The sequence below is a fragment of the Crocuta crocuta genome, unplaced genomic scaffold (assembly GCF_008692635.1).
Source record: "Crocuta crocuta isolate KB4526 unplaced genomic scaffold, BGI_CrCroc_1.0 scaffold18, whole genome shotgun sequence".
Lineage (NCBI taxonomy): Eukaryota > Metazoa > Chordata > Mammalia > Carnivora > Hyaenidae > Crocuta > Crocuta crocuta.
Window position 1 is genome coordinate 1,757,558 of NW_027532589.1, and position 17,582 is coordinate 1,775,139.

General features: G+C 35.1%; 1 protein-coding gene across 1 annotated transcript in view; it reads left to right on the top strand.

Annotated features, from left to right (window-relative positions):
• Window positions 1–10,138: 10,138 nt before the first annotated feature.
• The window catches only part of DPP10 (dipeptidyl peptidase like 10), a 306,345-nt gene continuing 298,901 nt past the window's right edge, over window positions 10,139–17,582 (top strand). Inside the window, exon 1 of the mRNA XM_077779630.1 lies at window positions 10,139–10,185. The gene's annotated coding sequence lies outside the window, so the exon portion shown is untranslated. The remainder of the gene's footprint in view (window positions 10,186–17,582) is intronic.

Sequence of the window (17,582 nt, forward strand, 5' to 3'; positions counted from 1 at the left end):
GTTTTTTTTAATTCCACGAATAAGTGAAATCATATGCTGATTTTCTTTCTCAACCTGACTTCACTTATTTTAGCATGATATCCTTTAGGTCTATTCATGTTGTCATAAATGGCAAGATTTCATTCTTCTTTATGGTTGAGAAATAGTCGTGTGTGTGTGTGTGTGTGTGTGTACGTGTGTACATACATACCTACATACATGCCACATTGTCTTTATTCATATGTCAATGGATACTTGGATTGCTTCCTTATCTGGCTATTGTTAAATACTGCAATAAACATAGGGCTGCATGTATCTTTTCAAATTAGTGCTTTTATTTTCTTTAGGTAAATACCCAATTTTGGAATACTGAATTGTATGGTATTTGGATTTTTAATTTTTTGACAAATATCCAGTCTATTTTTCAGAGTGCCTGCGCCACTTTACATTCCCACAAACAGTACACATGGGTATATTTTACTCCACATTTTCACCAACACTTGTTATGTCTTGCCTTTTTTTTCCCTTAAATAGTTTATTGTCAAGTTGGTTTCCATATAACATCCAGTGCTCATCCCCACAAGTGCCCTCCTCCATGCCCATCACCCTTCTTCCCCTCTCCTCCACCCCCATCAGCCCTCAGTTTGTTCTCAACATTCAATAGTCCCCCATGGTCCTCCCAATTAGTTAGTATTTCAATAAGTATACACAAAAGCATTTAAAAAATAAATAAAATAAAAACTGTTTCTTAGATGTTTTAGTTATGGCCTATGACCCAAATCAATAAATATTAATTTGGCTATTCACATTTATTGGATAATAAATATATATGTGAGATACTCTACAGGGTATTGATCAGTAAGTCCTGATTCAATAGTTCTCTGTGTGTTAAAAACTACCTACTTGTACCATGACATTTTCCATATTTAGTAGTTTTACAAAATATTCTAGTATCAATAATATGCATGGTTCTAGAAAAAAAGAGAAGGACCATCTATTAAGTTTATAGAACATAGATGTCATGGGTAGCACAAAGAAATATAATTCAAACAGTATACTAACTAATTGGGTAGCTAAAGAAAGAGAACATGAAAAATACACAATAAGATATTTGCTTTTTAAGTTCTTTGTATATAAACACAGTTATGGTTATAAACACAAATGATAGCTTTGTTTTGAGGTCCAAAAAGAAAAATCTATTTGCTTTTTCTTTGTTCATTTCATTTGGTGCCAGGCAGAGAAAAAGAGCCCATTCTTAACATCATACCATGGACTGCATTTTGGTTTGCTTTCTTTTTTAGCCTTCCTTGGTCTCCTTTTCCTCTGTACTAGGTTAACTGCATAGTGACCATTTCCTCCTCCTATCCTTTTAAGGTCATCTGACTTTCTAAAATCCTTCATCATGTGTATTTCATGGTCTTTTATAGACTACAGTGTTAAACTTATTCATAATATATACCTAATTACATATATGAAAAATTAGTATTTTATTTTCTAGAATAAGGGGTGATTTTTTCTTAACATTTTTGTCATGTATCAATAAACTAAAAATGAGATTGGGTGATGAGGGAAGTTATGGCCCAAATGAATTAAACATAAGGTATATGGGTGTCTGAGGGTGTATCTGTCTGTCTGTAGGGAACCTGGTAGGGTGGAGGTACAGGGAGAAGGAAGAAAAGATCATAGGGTCCACAGAGACATGCCTTCTTGTTTTAATTATTGTCTATGTGTTAAAAATATACCCACCGATGCTTGAAGGCTTAGAACATTATCCCAATCAAGAACCCGTTATTTTGTTTTGTTTATTTACTTTTGTTAAGTCGATGGCCATAAATATTTTTATCACCAGTTTGTTGCAAGATCGTGCACCATACTCACCCAAACTGTACAGTTTCCATGTTTCTTTCATGTCTCAATCTTAAAGCAACTGAACCCTTCTTACCATTTTGTGCTAATTTTAACCCCACCTCTTATTCCTCTCCTCTTGCTCTGTTCTTTCTCAGCCTCATGTCCTACAAATGCATATTTTATCTTTTCTGGCACTTCTGACATTTAAGTTTGTATTTAATGATTTCTTGCCATGATCTTCAGGATCTGACATCTTGCAACACTATCATTATCTTATTTCTACCTCAAGATATAATGTTTCTGACAAGAGTGAATCATTGAGATGGAGCCGCTTAATAGGGGCATTACTGTGGCTATAAAAGATGTAAATCACAGTCCCAAACAACCTAGAAGAGCAGTCATGAAACAGTGATCAATGATTAGATGAACTGCACATATAATTATAGATATATAAGGTCAGATGAATCACTTGAGCTGAAAAGGACCGGGAATATTTTGGAGAAATACAATTTGAATGAGGAACAGATAAAGTTATGAAAGTATTATAGCAATTGGAGCAGGATGAACAAAAGTACAAAACAAAGAAAATATATACATTTACAGAATAAAAGTAATAGTAAACCATACTTGTAATAATTGCATTGTTACTGATCCAACCCTTGTAGGGCATTCTGTTTTAGGTATTTATTTATTTATTTATTTATTATTTTTTCTTAGTTTATTGTCAAGTTGGTNTAACATTGGGGTAGATGTGCCCCTATGCATCAGCACTCCTTTATCCCTTGGGTAAATTCCTAGCAGTGCTACTTCTGGGTCATAGGGCGTTTCTATTGCTAATTTTTTGAGAAACCTCCATACTGTTTTCCAGAGGGGATGCAACAGCTTACATTCCCACCAAAAGTGTAGGAGGGTGCCCATTTCTCCACATCCTTGCCAGCATCTAGAGTCTCTGATTTGTTCATTTTAGACACTCTGACTGGCATGAGGTGGTATCTCAGTGTGGTTTTGATTTGTATTTTCCTGATGATGAGGGACACTTATCGTTTCATGTGTCTGTTGGCCATCTGGATGTCCTAGTTGGAGAAGTGTCTGTTCGTGTCTTCTGCCCATTTCTTCACTGGATTATTTGTTTTTCAAGTGTGGAGATTGATGAATTCCTTATAGATATTGGATACTAGCCCTTTATCTGATATGTCATTTGCAACTATCTTTTCCCATTCCGTCAGTTGTCTTTTAGTTTTATGGATTGTTTCCTTTGCCGTGCAGAAGCTTTTTATCTTGGTGAGGTCCCAGTAGTTCATTTTTGCACTTGATTCCCTTGCCTTTGGGGATGTGTCAAGTAAGAAATTGCTGCGTTTGAGGTCAAGGGGTTTTTTTCCTGCTTTCTCTTCTAGGGTTTTGATGGTTTCCTGTCTCACATTCAGGTCCTTTATCCATTTTGAGTTTATGTTTGTGTATGGTGTGAGAAAATGATCTAGTTTCATTCTTTTGCATGTTGCTATCCAGTTCTCCCAGCACCATATGTTAAAGAGACTGTCTTTTTTCCGTTGGATGCTCTTCCTCGCTTTGTCAAAGATTAGTCAGCCATCCATATGCGGGTCCAATTCTGAGTTCTATATTCTATTCCATTGGTCTATGTGTCTGTTTTTGTGCCAATACCATACTGTCTTGATGGTTACAGCTTTGCAGTAGAGGCTAAAGTCTGGGATGGTGATACCTCCCATTTTGGTTTTCTTCGTCGATACTACTTTGGCTATTCGGGATCTTTTGTTGTTCCATACAAATTTTAGGATAGTTTGTTCTAGTTTTGAGAAGAATGTTGGTACAATTTTGATTGAGATTGCATTGAATGTGTAGATTGCCTTAAGTAGTAATGACATTTTAACAATATTTATTCTTCCGACCCATGAGCATGGAATGTTTTTCCATTTCTTTGTGTCTTCTTCAATTTCCTTCATATGTTTTCTATAGTTTTCATCATACAGATCTCCCATATCTTTGGTTAGGTTTATTCTTAGGTATTTTATGATTTTTTGTGCAGTTGTGGATAGAATCAGTTTCTTGATTTCTCTTTCTGTTGCTTCATTATTGGTATATAAAGATACAACCAATTTCTGTACGTTGATTTTCTGTCCTGCAACATTGCTGAATTCATGGGTCAGTTCTAGTAGGCTTCTTGTGAAGTCTGTCAGGTTTTCTATGTAGAGTATCATGTCATTTGCAAAAAGTGAAAATTTGACTTCTTCTTTACCTATTCTGATGCCTTTTATTTCCTTTTGTTGCCTGATTGCTGAGGCTAGGACTTCCAGCACTATGTTAAGCAACAGTGGTGACAGAGGACATCCCTGTCGTGTTCCTGATCTCAGGGGGAAAGTTCTCAGATTTTCCCCATTGAGGATAATGTTAGCTGAGGCCATGGAATTCACTTTCTTCTCAAATGCGCATGGCACATTCTATAAGATCACATACTGGGACATAAAACAGTCCTTAATAAATATAAAAGAACTGAGGTCATGCCATGCACACTTTCAGATCACACTGCTATGAAACTAAAAGCAATCATAGGAAGAAGTCTGGAAAACCTCCAAAAACATGGAGGTTAAAGAACACCGTACTAAAGAATGAATGGGCCAATCATATAATTAGAGAAGAAATTTAAAAATATATAGAAACAAATGAAAATGAAAATACAACAATCCAAAATCTATGGGATGCAGCAAAGGCAGTCCTAAGAGCAAAGTACATTGCACTCCAGGCCTATTTCAAGAAATTAGAGAAAGTGCAAATACAAAATCTAACATCGCACCTAAAGGAACTAGAGGGAGAGCATCTGGAGTGCCCCAAATCCAGTAGGAGAGGATAAATAATAAAGATCATGGCAGAAATAAACAATATAGAAACCAAAAAGAACAGTTGAACAGATCAATGAAGCCAAGATTTGGGTTTTTGAAAAAATAAACAAAATTGACAAACCTCTAGCCAGACTCCTCAAAAAGAAAAGAGAGAGCACTCAAATAGACAAAATCTTGAATGAAAAAGGACTTATTACAACCAACCCCTCAGAAATACAAGCGATTATCAGGGAATACTATGTTTTAGGTATTTATAGTCCCTTTTACTTGATGATGGATTTAGTCCCTTTTATTTGATTCAGATTTACATTGAATACAAACAAACTTTCATGTAATGCTTGTATAATGATTAATAATGAAGCTCCTAGATATACTTCTTAAACTCCAGGATTTTATTATAAAAAAATTCAAATATCCCCTGTTGGATCTTATAAATATATATTTTAAAGTTTGTGTATTTACTTATTTTGAGAGAGAGAGAGAGAGAGGAAGGAGAGAGGGGTAGAAAGGGAGGAAGAGAGATTCCCAAGCAGGCTCCACATTGTCAGTGCAGGGCACCACTCAGGGCTTGATCGTGACCTGATCTGAAATCAGGAGTTGGTTGCTTACCTGACTTAGCCATGTAGGCACCACCACAACCCTCCATTGAATATTCTAAAAAGGACTCTAACCATAACACATCTAAAAGTGAAATGTTTCAAACTATTCTCAACATATGTTTTTCACTATTTCCTAACTTAGGTTACAACAGCAACATTCACCCAGTGGTAAAAGCTTGAAACAAAATTATTTTGTACAGTTGTTTCTCAGTGTTCAAATCTAATCATTAAATTATTTTGTTTTTATCTACCATCTCCCTTGCATGTGTCCCTTCCTCTCGTGGTTCATCCTTAACTTCTTGGCATTGCTTGACTGAATTGTCATGAGATCCTCTTACCATATCTAATGACCTTAGGATGTTATCAGATCTAGGTCAATTTTTACCCAAATGCCAGAGTAATTGTTCTAAATTCAAAGCTGATTTTATTGCTTTTTTTTTTTTTGCCTTTAAACTTCACCATTCATGAAACACAACGATCAGCTTTGATATATTCATGTTAGTAGTAGTGCGTGCAATACTCATATGGCAGTAATCCATGGGGCTGGCCCCTACCTCTCCAGTAATTGTTTTACTTGTGCATATTGTTAAGGTTATTCTAATAACATAGTCTATAATTTTATTTAAGTGGGAAACACTGGATCATGAATTTTATCTTTATTACCACAAAATATGTGAAAAAGTTACCATTCTATTTGTTAAGTCCTGTAGCATTATCTTCTTGACCTTCTTCATCCTTATGGCAATTATTACTTTACCCCAAGTTAGCAAACTGGTAGCCCCCAGGTAGAAATTGGTGCCTATAAGTATATTTAAAATATAAATATATTTAAAAGCACTATTTACTAGGCTATAGTAAAAAATCATAAGATTGTAAATTAAAATCTTGGTTTCTAGCTTAGCTTGAAAAAGTTTGGAACCCTAGAAATACTGTATGAACTTTCCTAGAATATGATGATTTTCTGTATCTGAGGGACTCCTGCCTCTTTTAGATGTTTGACTATTCCATTTGCCCTCCATTTACCCATACAGCTTAATTCTCCCTGTCCATACTCAGCCCTTCTAGGCATTTGGGTTTGGGATTCTTACTCTACCATGCACTATAAAGAAACAGAATGCTTGTCTCATCCTGTCCAATATTATATGGAAAAGATTCTAGTGAGCCTGGTTTCTCAACCTTGTAGCACTTTCAGTTCTATTATGGTGATGGTCATATTGTGAATGTTCACGAAATGAGTTTTGGTAGAACTGAATGATACATGTAAATGAGGTACAGCAAAATCTTCCCAAGCTGTCTAGAAACATGCGGTTTTTTTTTCAGCTTGACCAATTGTTTTTCTTTCCTCATTTAATTGGTTTCGTTAACCATCTGCATATTTATTTTCCTCTGTTTATTCAACCTTGCTTGGCTTTAATTGAATGTTCCTGGATGGCAGAGTTCATGCATTTTAATGCCCTTTGTACCATGNACATATGCAGAAAATATTTCTGCATCCTTTTATATCAATAAGTATTAAGTGATTAAATATATAGATAACTTAATAGTTTATTGGCAGTAATAAACCTTTCAGAACACTAAAGCCATATCAAGTTGAGACTGAACCAGAACTGTATTACTATCTGTAGTTAGGGTCACTGTAGATCAAGGGGCCTCCCATCGCTTCTAGAAAGAATGAATCTCCCAGATGCAACACATGATAACATTAATGGCTTATGCTAACAGAGATTTGCCTGAGACCTCTGCTGTCCCGTGACTAAGCTGCAAGAATGTGTTTCTTACACGTGTCCCAGCAACAAGTCACTTTGTAGCATCAGTGACCTGCACACAACTCTCTAAATTCAGGGAAGGTTCAGCAGCTTGGACCCCTGAAAAGGTGTCTGGAAAGTTTCCCAGTTTGTGTGCTGCATAAGTGGGAGGCAGTATAGTGATAATTAATAGAGTGCCAGACTGAATAATTGTAGGAGCTGTAAAAAGTACTATAAAATGTTGTTACCGGCAGCACACACACACACACACACACACACACACACACACACACACACACACCTGTGAACGTGTGAAGTTAATTTCTGTGAGGAGCATCACGTGTGAGTGGGTGAGGACTAGGGAGGTGAGATGTTCTTTAAATAATTCAGACAGGGAGCTCTTTTCCAAAACATAAAGAAAGGAACTCCTGCTGGTAAGATAATGCAGGATCTATTCAAGGAATTTCTCCTGTTTTCTTTTGTTATATATACTCATCTTCTTGACGAATTTTTAAATAAATAGTAAACTTCTCTTAGTGTGTAACAGTACACCTCTTGATACTGTAACGTTGAAAGACCTGACCTTATTTTCGCAATGCCACTCTAAATTCCGTGCAAATTTCCATCAAGTTTTCCTACATAGTAAGTTAATGGCAGAGAAAGGAAGAATAAGGGTGAGGATTCCAACCTCATAATATTTATCATGAGGAATGTTGAAGATTATTGAGAATTACAATTATAAGCAATTTACAGAGCTGATAATAGATAGTAGATCAATGGTAGCTCTATTGTTACCATTTTTGTTGTCATTTCCATTATTATTGAAATGAAAACTAAAATCCTTGAGATGAATTACTGCCAATGACTGTTCTGATCTTCTCCGAAGTATCTTATACATGGACTGTACAACATAGACGAATGGAGGCAAAACTTCCAAATCTTAGCGTCACTGTATAATAGTGATTTTTCCCCCAGACCATTCCATTCCCTTGCGTATCAGGCCTAAAGATTAACTATGTTATTAAAACACAGTTTTGTAACTCCAGCTGGGTGTTCCACAATTCAATTCAATTCTAACCACCCAGAATTAGTGTAGACCCTACTGGTTAAGGATTCAGTAGCTGCCCCCACTTCAGATACAGCCTGCATGTCGCAAGTCCCTAGGCTACCTGTGTGTCAGTCCAACTTGGCTGTAAATGTGGTGGTTCCCACAGTCTTCCTTCAGGTTTGATAATTTGCTAGGGTGATACAGAAAGTGCTGTATTTATGAATACTCGTTTATTTTAGAGAATACAAATGAAGAGCCCTATGAAGAGGTAAAGAGGGCAGGTCCAGAAGGGTCCCAGCATAGTCTCTGTCTCTGTGGAGTTGGAGGCTGCTGCCCTCCCGGTGCATCAGTATGCTTACTAATAAGGAAGCACCTCCAAATATCATCATTCAGAGTTTTTTTTTTTTGAGCACATTACCTAGACATGATTGATTACATCATTGGCCATGTGACTGAACAGCTCCCATCCCTCTACCCACCCTGACCTCCAGTTAGGGTGAAAGTTCTAATCCTCTAGTCAGGTAGTGTGCAGCCCCCATCCAGAAGCTGTCTGGCCACTCTTCCCTGACCTCTTACTTTCTGAGTCATGTCATTTCTATAAACCAAGCAAGGTCAAAAGGAATTAGTTATTAATAATAAATGACACTCCTATTATTCAGAAAACTACAAGTATTTTAGGAGCTCTGAGCAAAGAATCAGGAAAAAAAACTAAGTGTATATATATATATATATATACCTTCACNACATATGTATTTCTCTGCAGAAACTATATAAACTTGTTTGCCTAAAATGCATGGTTTATTTTAATTTTTTATATTTTGCAGACTTTTGATACATTAACTCAAATTGTTTGTATTTTCTTTGCATCTGAAATTAAATGTAATCTCTATTTCAAATCAAATTATTTCTCCAGTCTCAACGTATTTCTTTTTCACTTTATTTTCAATACTTTCTGCCAGTAGGCCTATTCAGTGATAGAATTAAAGGCTCAAAATCAATCAGGTACAGTGTAGTTATAATCAAGTATAATCAGTATTTGTGTTTTAATTAATTTTACTTTGGGAGTATTCTCTAAAGAGACTCTGTCTTTAAGATAAGTATCTTCTTTTAAATACAAGTATGAAACCTATAAGAAAACAAAAGTAGAGACAGAAAATTATTACACCATAACATGGTACGCTTCCTTCCTCCATCCGTTCGTTCGTTCGTTCGTTCGTTCGTTCGTTCGTTCCTTCGTTCCTTCCTTCCTTCCTTCCTTCCATCCTTCCTTCCTTTTTTCCTTCCTTCCAATCCAACTTGCAAATATAAAAGCATTTTAGTTACTTAAAAAGTTCAGTGAATTTTTGTTTTTTTCTTATGAAAATATTAACATAGTCTTTATGTGATATATGTAAAAAAGATACGCTAGCAAATTTCTTCCTAATGAAATGTGTATAATATGGCCTCTCCAAGTTTTTATATCCATCTGAATAAATACATACATGCATGCATATTTTTACTAGGAATGAAAATGCCTCTTCCACAGTGTTGTGGTGAGAATTGAAATCTTTTTTAACGGAGTACCAAGAGGGAGGAGAAGGGGAAAAAACAGTTGGGGAGAGGAAGGGAGGCAAACCATGAGAGACTCTTGAATGCTGAGAACAAACTGAGGGCTGATGGGGGTGGGGGAGAGTGGATGTGGGGTGATGTGCATGCGGGAGGGCGCTTGATGGGATGAGCACTGGGTGTTATATGGAAACCAACTTGACAATAAACTATTTAAGAAAAAAAATGAAATCTTAGTCAATATCTACATATCCAAATGCATATTGATGTCTCTGTTATTAAGATTTTACTGCATTTATAACTGTTTTGTTTTGTTTTTTTAACTTCTAGGTAAACTTCAAAGCCTCAAAACATTCTGTTTCACCAGATTTAAAATATGTTCTTCTGGCATATGATGTCAAACAGGTAAAGGAATGATCTNACATATTGATGTCTCTGTTATTAAGCTTTTTACTGCATTTATAACTGTTTTGTTTTGTTTTTTTAACTTCTAGGTAAACTTCAAAGCCTCAAAACATTCTGTTTCACCAGATTTAAAATATGTTCTTCTGGCATATGATGTCAAACAGGTAAAGGAATGATCTTCTTTGAAAAAACTTTTCCTTGTGATTCATTCAGGTAACAAGTCATAGTTTTATTTGGTCATTTACTCCTGTAGAAACAACTCAGCATTTCCAATGGTTGTAGGAGGATACTGATAACCAATATTGCACAAGAGAGGTTTGGAGAAAGTGTCCTGTCTTCCATACCTGGCTAGCTAATACCTGGGGCAGTCTACTAGGTGTACGTGCTTCCTAGTCTGTCTCTTTTAGAGGGTAGGTGTTGAGCAAATCAGGCAAAGTAATCCTTTTGCCATTTTCAAGATAGCCTTATTATATATGCGAGTGCTGCATGTATGTATAGATTAAGGAGATTCCTGATGGCTGTGTGTCTTCAGCTGCAGTGTGTCTAATGGGAAGGGACTGGTGGAAATATTGATTCTGGTTGTGGTCAATGAAATCTTTTGTGGTATTTGAGCATAAGCCTGTGGTTGTAGAAAATTCTGAAAACCGGTCAAACCTAGGAATCAATTCTGAACAAATAAAATGTTCTAATTGCAATTAGCATTTCATTATTCTGTGTCAGCTCTACAGCACACAATTAGGACAATATGTATGGTTGTTGAGTATTTTGTATTTAGATATAATTTGCACTGTTAAGAAGCAAAGTAAATGTTGAAAGGCAATTCAGCAGATTAGCTTCTGTAGAAAATAAATGATTGGAAATCATTCAAGAAATATTTATGTGCTTTAAGACAATAAAAATTTATAGACTTAAGGCAGAAGTCCTCATATAGGGCATTGAAGTTCTTTGAGCACATGAAATTTCACAATTCCAAAGACCTTCTAAGTAATGATTTTATTCTATTAGTCTTTGGAAATATATTTGCTCTGTTTTTGGACAAGTTTATATGTTTTCATTTAAAATAATTTACAATGCAGAAGACGGGAGATCATGATTAAAGATCTCTTTTCCCCATTATAAATCTTGACCTCTTTATTTTTGTCCTGTTCACTCTATTCATTGAGATTTTGAAAAACACATGTGCTACCAAGAAAAACACGTGTTTAATAAACAAAATATTACAATGTTCCAAACTGTTTTTAAATAATACTCATTATCTAAAAAAATTTAACTTCATGTAAATCTGTATTAAACTGATAATGAATTTAAAAACAAATCAGGTTTGAGTAGCTACAATAATCAAGACTATGTGGAATGAGCAGAAGGGTAGACACAACCATCAAAGAAATAGGTTAGAGAACTGGGAGACGGATCTGTATAAATTTGACAGAAGTACAAAAGTAATTCAGTGGAAGAAAATAGTTTTTTCATCAAGTGTTGCTGGAGCTGTTGGGCATCCTTAGGCAAAACAAACACAGAAGCAAAAATACACTGATCTAGGCCTCAGTATATCAAAACTCAGAATGAATTATGGATTTAAGTGTGAAATGCAAATTTATACAACTTAGGAAAACACAAACATAGCAGAAGATCTTTGCTATGTAGGGCTAGGAAAAGAGTTCTCAAATCATACTCCAGCATCACAGTGTATACAAGAAAAACTCTTGGTCTGTAAAAGACTTTGTTATGAGGGTGAAAATCCACCCTACAAGCTGGTAGGAAATATTCGCTACTGCCATACTGAACAAGGACTAGTATCTAGAATACATAGAAAAACTTTCAAAACTCAAAGTTACAAAAAACAGAACAACTATATAAACAGAAAATGGGCAAATACATGAAGAGACTTTTCCTTGGGAGGACATACTTATGGCATATGTGAAAATATGTTCAACATCATTAGCCATGAAGCAAATACAAATTAAAACAAAAATATAGCTTACCTATCAGAGTGGCTAAAAAGAAAAAAAAATTAGTGTCTATACCAAACCATAGCAAGCATGCAGAGAAACTGAATCATTCATACATGAATGTTGGGAATGTCTAATTTTCTGCTGCTCTAGAATATGATGTATAAAAGTAGGACAACTTGGGATATTTCAACAAAATACATCAAGTTTATAAGAAAATAAAACGAACACCAAAGCATACACCTATGGGCCAATCTTAATGTTCTCTCCCCGCTTTCTCTCTCTTATTTTTGCTTAACTTCAGGAAGAATAAAAACACTTTATGACACATCCATCTCTGGAAGTGAGAGGAGACTATTATTTTAATAAATAAAAAATAAATCAAATTTCACAATCTTACACCATTTCTTTCATTTTTTTTCAGTTTATGTATTCATCACATATCAGTGCACACTACTAAACTAGACATAATGCATGATGTGTGTGTCTGCATGTCCACACAAGATTGAATCATCTACTTCAAGAAACATACAGTCAGATAGAGGTAATATGACACCAGCACTGATATCCACTGTATACAGCATTGTGTGAGATATTGTAGGATTTCTAATATTGAAGAATAGAGAAAATTTCCATCCAAGATAATCATGTTGGGAAGGGAAGCATTTGATGGGATTTGAAGAGGAAACAGGTAAAGATGAATAGAAAAGCATCTCACATGGCCAATAACATAGGGCTTTGTGGAAGGAGCATTACATGTTGGTGAGATAGCAGTCAGTTTAGACTACCTAGCTTACTGGAAAATAACAGAAGAAAACAAATCTCTATACTTAGTGGAGACCAAATTATAGAAGAGCTTGAATTCCATTTTATTCCTTACAGTTTATACTGAGATAGCCATTTGGGATCTTTGATGGCTTTAGAGTCATTAAATGCCATGATTACTCTCTGTGTGTGTATGTGTTTGTGTGTGCATGCACATGAGTTTAATGCCCATTAACAAAGTTGGGGAAAAAACAGCCATACAAAATCCATCCACCTAAATGCATCCACTAAACTTCTTTTGGTGTGATTTATTCATTCCCTTTATCCCCTTCATGTGTAAAAGTAGGTAAACAGCAAATATCATATATTAAACATTGTTTTAGGCAGGCTAAAGTTGGGCACCTAATTGACTGAGCTACCCAGGTGCCCCGAAAGTAACATTGTTTAATTGAATTGAAATTCACAATAGTCAACACAAAATAAGCTGTTTTAAAGTGTTCAGTTCGGTGGCATAGAGTACATTTACAATGCTGTGCAGTTACCACCTCCGTGTAGTTCCAAAACATTTTCATCACCCAAAAAGGAACCTCCGTACCTATTAATCAATAAGCCCCCATGTCCCCTGTCATACTTTTTGGTAACCACAAATATGATTTATGTTTCTATGGATTTACCCATTTGGATATGTAACATGAATGGAATCATATGGCCCGCAACCTTTTTGTCTGGCTTTTTTCACTTAATATAATGTTTTAAGGTGTATCCACATTGTAGTATGTATCAGCACTTCATTTTTTATGGTTAAAGAGTAACTTTTTGTATGTATATATCACAGTTTATTTATCCTTTAAGAAATATTTGTGTTATTCACACCTTTTGGAATAGTGCTGCTGTGAACATTTGTACACAGGGATTTCCTGAGTGCCTTTGTTCAATTTTCGGAGTAGAAATTGAGGTGTGGAAGTGCTTGGTAATATGCTAATTCTGTGTTTACTTTTTGAGGAACCATAAATCTGCTTTCCAAAGTGGCTGTATCCTTTTATATTCCCACTAACAATGTAGGAGTCCTAATTTCTTTGTATCCTCACTAAATAGTTGCTATTTTCCATCAGACTTCTTTTTTTATTTAGTTTAATGTTTATTCACTTGAGAGAGAGGTAGAGAGAGAGAAAGAGAGAGATAGAGAAGGGGAGGGGCAGAGAGTGAGGGAGGTACAGAATCCAAGCAGGCTCCAGGCTCCGAGCTGTCAGCACACAGCCTGACATGGAGCTCCAACTCACAAACCGTGAGATCATGACCTGAACCAAAGTTGGACACTTGACTAAGCCATGCAGGTGCCCCATTATCCATGTCTTATTATAAACTATCCTGTGTGTATGATCTGGTATCTCATTACGGTTTTGGTGTACACCTCCCTAATGACTAATGATGTTGAACAATGTATTTTCATATTCTTGTTGGTCTTTGTTATTCTTCTTTGGAGAAGTGACTGTTGAATTCCTTTGCCTATTTCTTTATTCTTTTTGTAGTTGTGTTTAAGAGCTTTTATATATTCTGGATAGTAGACACTTAACATGATACGTGACTTGAAAATATTATTCCTACTCCATAGATTATCTTTTTCCTTTCTTGATAATGTTCTTTGATGTGTAAATTTGGAAAATTCTGATGGAGTTTAATTTATCTACATACATGCTCTTGATGTCGTATTTAGGAATTCACTGCAAAACTGAAGGTCATAAAGTTTTATCCCTATGATTTTTTTTCTGAAATTTTTATACTTCTAGTTCTTATATTTAGGTTGTTGATTCATTTTGAATTAATTTTTATATATTGTGTGAGATAGGGTTCCTAGTATAACACATTTTTAGGCTCTTGCTATATATGGAAACGATGCTTTCCAGAATGGTTACCTTGCTTTATACTGGCATTACGCAATGTACAGCATGTTACATTACCATCTTTACCAACTTAAAACTGTATTTCAAAGAAAAGGTAATTAGTAACTTGATTATCTACTAATCAAATACATATAGACATTATCTCTCTCTTTCACACATAAATATATGTGTGAAATACACACTGGGTATTAGTGTTATATAACTGTTGAGTAAATTACCCCAAAACTAATGACTTTTTTAAAAAAGCATTTATTGTACTCAATTTCTGTGTAATGGGAGTTTGGGATTGGCTTGGCTCGATGGTTCTAACTCAGCATTTCAAGTGAGGTTACAGTCAACCCTGAGCTGGCGCTGCAGGCATCCGACAGCTTAACTGAGGTTGAAGACTACATTTCCAAGGTATATCAGTCACATGGATTTATGTAAATTGGTGCTAACTCTTGGCATGAGGCTTCAGGTTTCTCCCAAGGGATCTTTCTAGAATGCTGCTTGAATGTCCTAATAACATGGTACTTGGATATCTCCAGAATGAATGATACTAAAGATAAAGACAGGAACTTACATGCCTTATATAGTCCTTTCTTAGAACTTACCTGTTACTGTGGGAGTGCCTGGGTGGTTGAGTCAGTTAAGTGGTCAAATCTTGATTTCAGCTCAGGTCATGATGTCACGGTTCATAAGCTCAAGCCCTGTGTCTGGCCCTGCTCTGGCAGCACAGAACCTGCTAAGGATTCTCTCTCACCCTCTTTCTCTGCCCCTATCCCACTCACATGTTCACTCTCTCTGAAAAAGAATTAAATAAACATTTTAAAAAGTCACCTGTTACTTTCACAGAATTTTTTAAAAATGTGATTTATTTAAACAACAAAAATAGAAATAAAAAGAGTTCACCCATTTCTTCTACTTCCCAGTCCCATCTCTAGCAACTCCAATATATTCTCTGTATCTACAAGCTTAGTTTTTGTAATTAAATATTTTAAATATTCTGCATAAAGATATAATATAAAGATATTTATCTTTCTTTGTCTTATTCCACTTAGAATAATGCCCTAAAGTTCCATCCATGTTGTTACAAATGAAAAGATTTAATTATTTTTATGGCTGAATAATATTCATATACATATGTATGTACATATGTGAATATACCCGTTGAACCCCTCTAGTGTATTTTTCAGTTCAGTTATCGTATTCTTCAGCTCTGTAACTTCTCTTCAGTACTTTCTCCTATTATCCGTCTCTGTTGTCGTTCTCATTGAATTCATCCATTTTACTTCTAGGTTTGGTGAGCTCTTTAGGACCATTACTTTGATCTCTCTGTGAGGTAAATTACTTAGCTCTGTATTACTTAGGTCATGTGTGTGTGCGCGTGCTTGCACATGGATGTAGTTTATCTTGTTCTTTCATTTGGAACATACTCCTCTGTTTCTTCTTTTTTGTTTGACTCTGTGTTGGTATCTATATATGAAACAATAGCTTCGCCCAGTCTTAAATAAGTGGCCTTGTGTAAGAGATGCACCTTGTTGTTCAACCCTGCCTGACCTCCTGGTTGTCTCTCAAATCTCTGTGCTTGTCCAAATAGCCTACTATATTTTTAAAACATTCTCCGTAGTTAAAGATATCCAAATATGTGTCAACATCCCCAATGAGAAGATCTTAGCACCTAGATTCAGGCTGAGTAGAAGCCAGGCCTCAGGCATCAACATTTTAAAATATGCCTGTATATATCTATAGTTCTGTGGTGAGCCTGCAAGTGTAAAAGCCACGTGATCTGAAGGTGTACTTTTTCTTTTCTTGCTTTCTTGCTCTTTTTCTTTTTCTTTTTTCTTTTTTTTGGTCACAAAGGTCAGCTCTAATTCAGTGTTGGAGACCATTAAGAAATGAGGGTTTGGGGGAGCATCTTAACAGCTGGCTAACTTAGTCCTTTATTTCATTTCATTTCATTTCATTTCATTTCATTTCATTTCATTTGTTTGTTTGTTTGTTTGTTTTACATGCAAAGTATATTCACTCTTTCAAAGCCCTCCAAATTTTCAGCCATTGAAGTTCAGCCTTTTTGTTAGATCAGGTCCAGATCTTGAGAATTCTCTTCAGGCATGGCTCCTTGGCTATAGTTCTTTGAGTATATTTATATATTTAGACACAAAATTAAATATATTAAATATATTTATATATTATATATCCATATAGATATAAAAATACATATACATATATCCTAGCTATATACATCTTATATATTTGATACTGGTTTGACTAATATTATCAGTACACATTTACAGTTTTATTAGCTTCATTGTGAATACTGTACTTATGTACACCACTCCTTTATCTTTTGTTATCTTGGTATATTTTTAACACATATTTGTGAAATTCAGTAATTAGTATTATCTTTTTTAAACATAATGTTTAAAAAATGTTTTGGCCTTAATATTTTTTTCTTAAAAGAAAGTTTGAATTTTGTGATAAAATTCATCTTTTACTTTGCTGTGCTTTTTTTTTTTTGTCTCTAAGCTTGGAAACATGTCCACTAATATGAAAATATATCACTGTACTTTTTCCCCCTTTTCTGTAGGTTTTTATGCATGTATAATTATTCCATTTTATTTTCAATTGTTCATGATGGTGATTAAAACCAATCTTCCTAAAAAATCATATTAATGGTAAATACCTATCTTTTATATAAATGAACATTGAAAATAGTCACTTGGGAAGACCACAAAAGAATATTTTTGATGTATTATTCAGAGGCCACACAGCACAGTTGAGGAATGTTACCTGACTCATGGAGACCAAACATGTCCTAAGCCTCAGTTTTCCCATTGCTGTAATAAAATGAAAGAAAATATGAATACTTCTCAAATTTACTATATTGAATAATTTGCCTCCATCTATCTATCTATCTATCTATCTATCTATCTATCTATCATCTATCTATCATCTATCTATGGT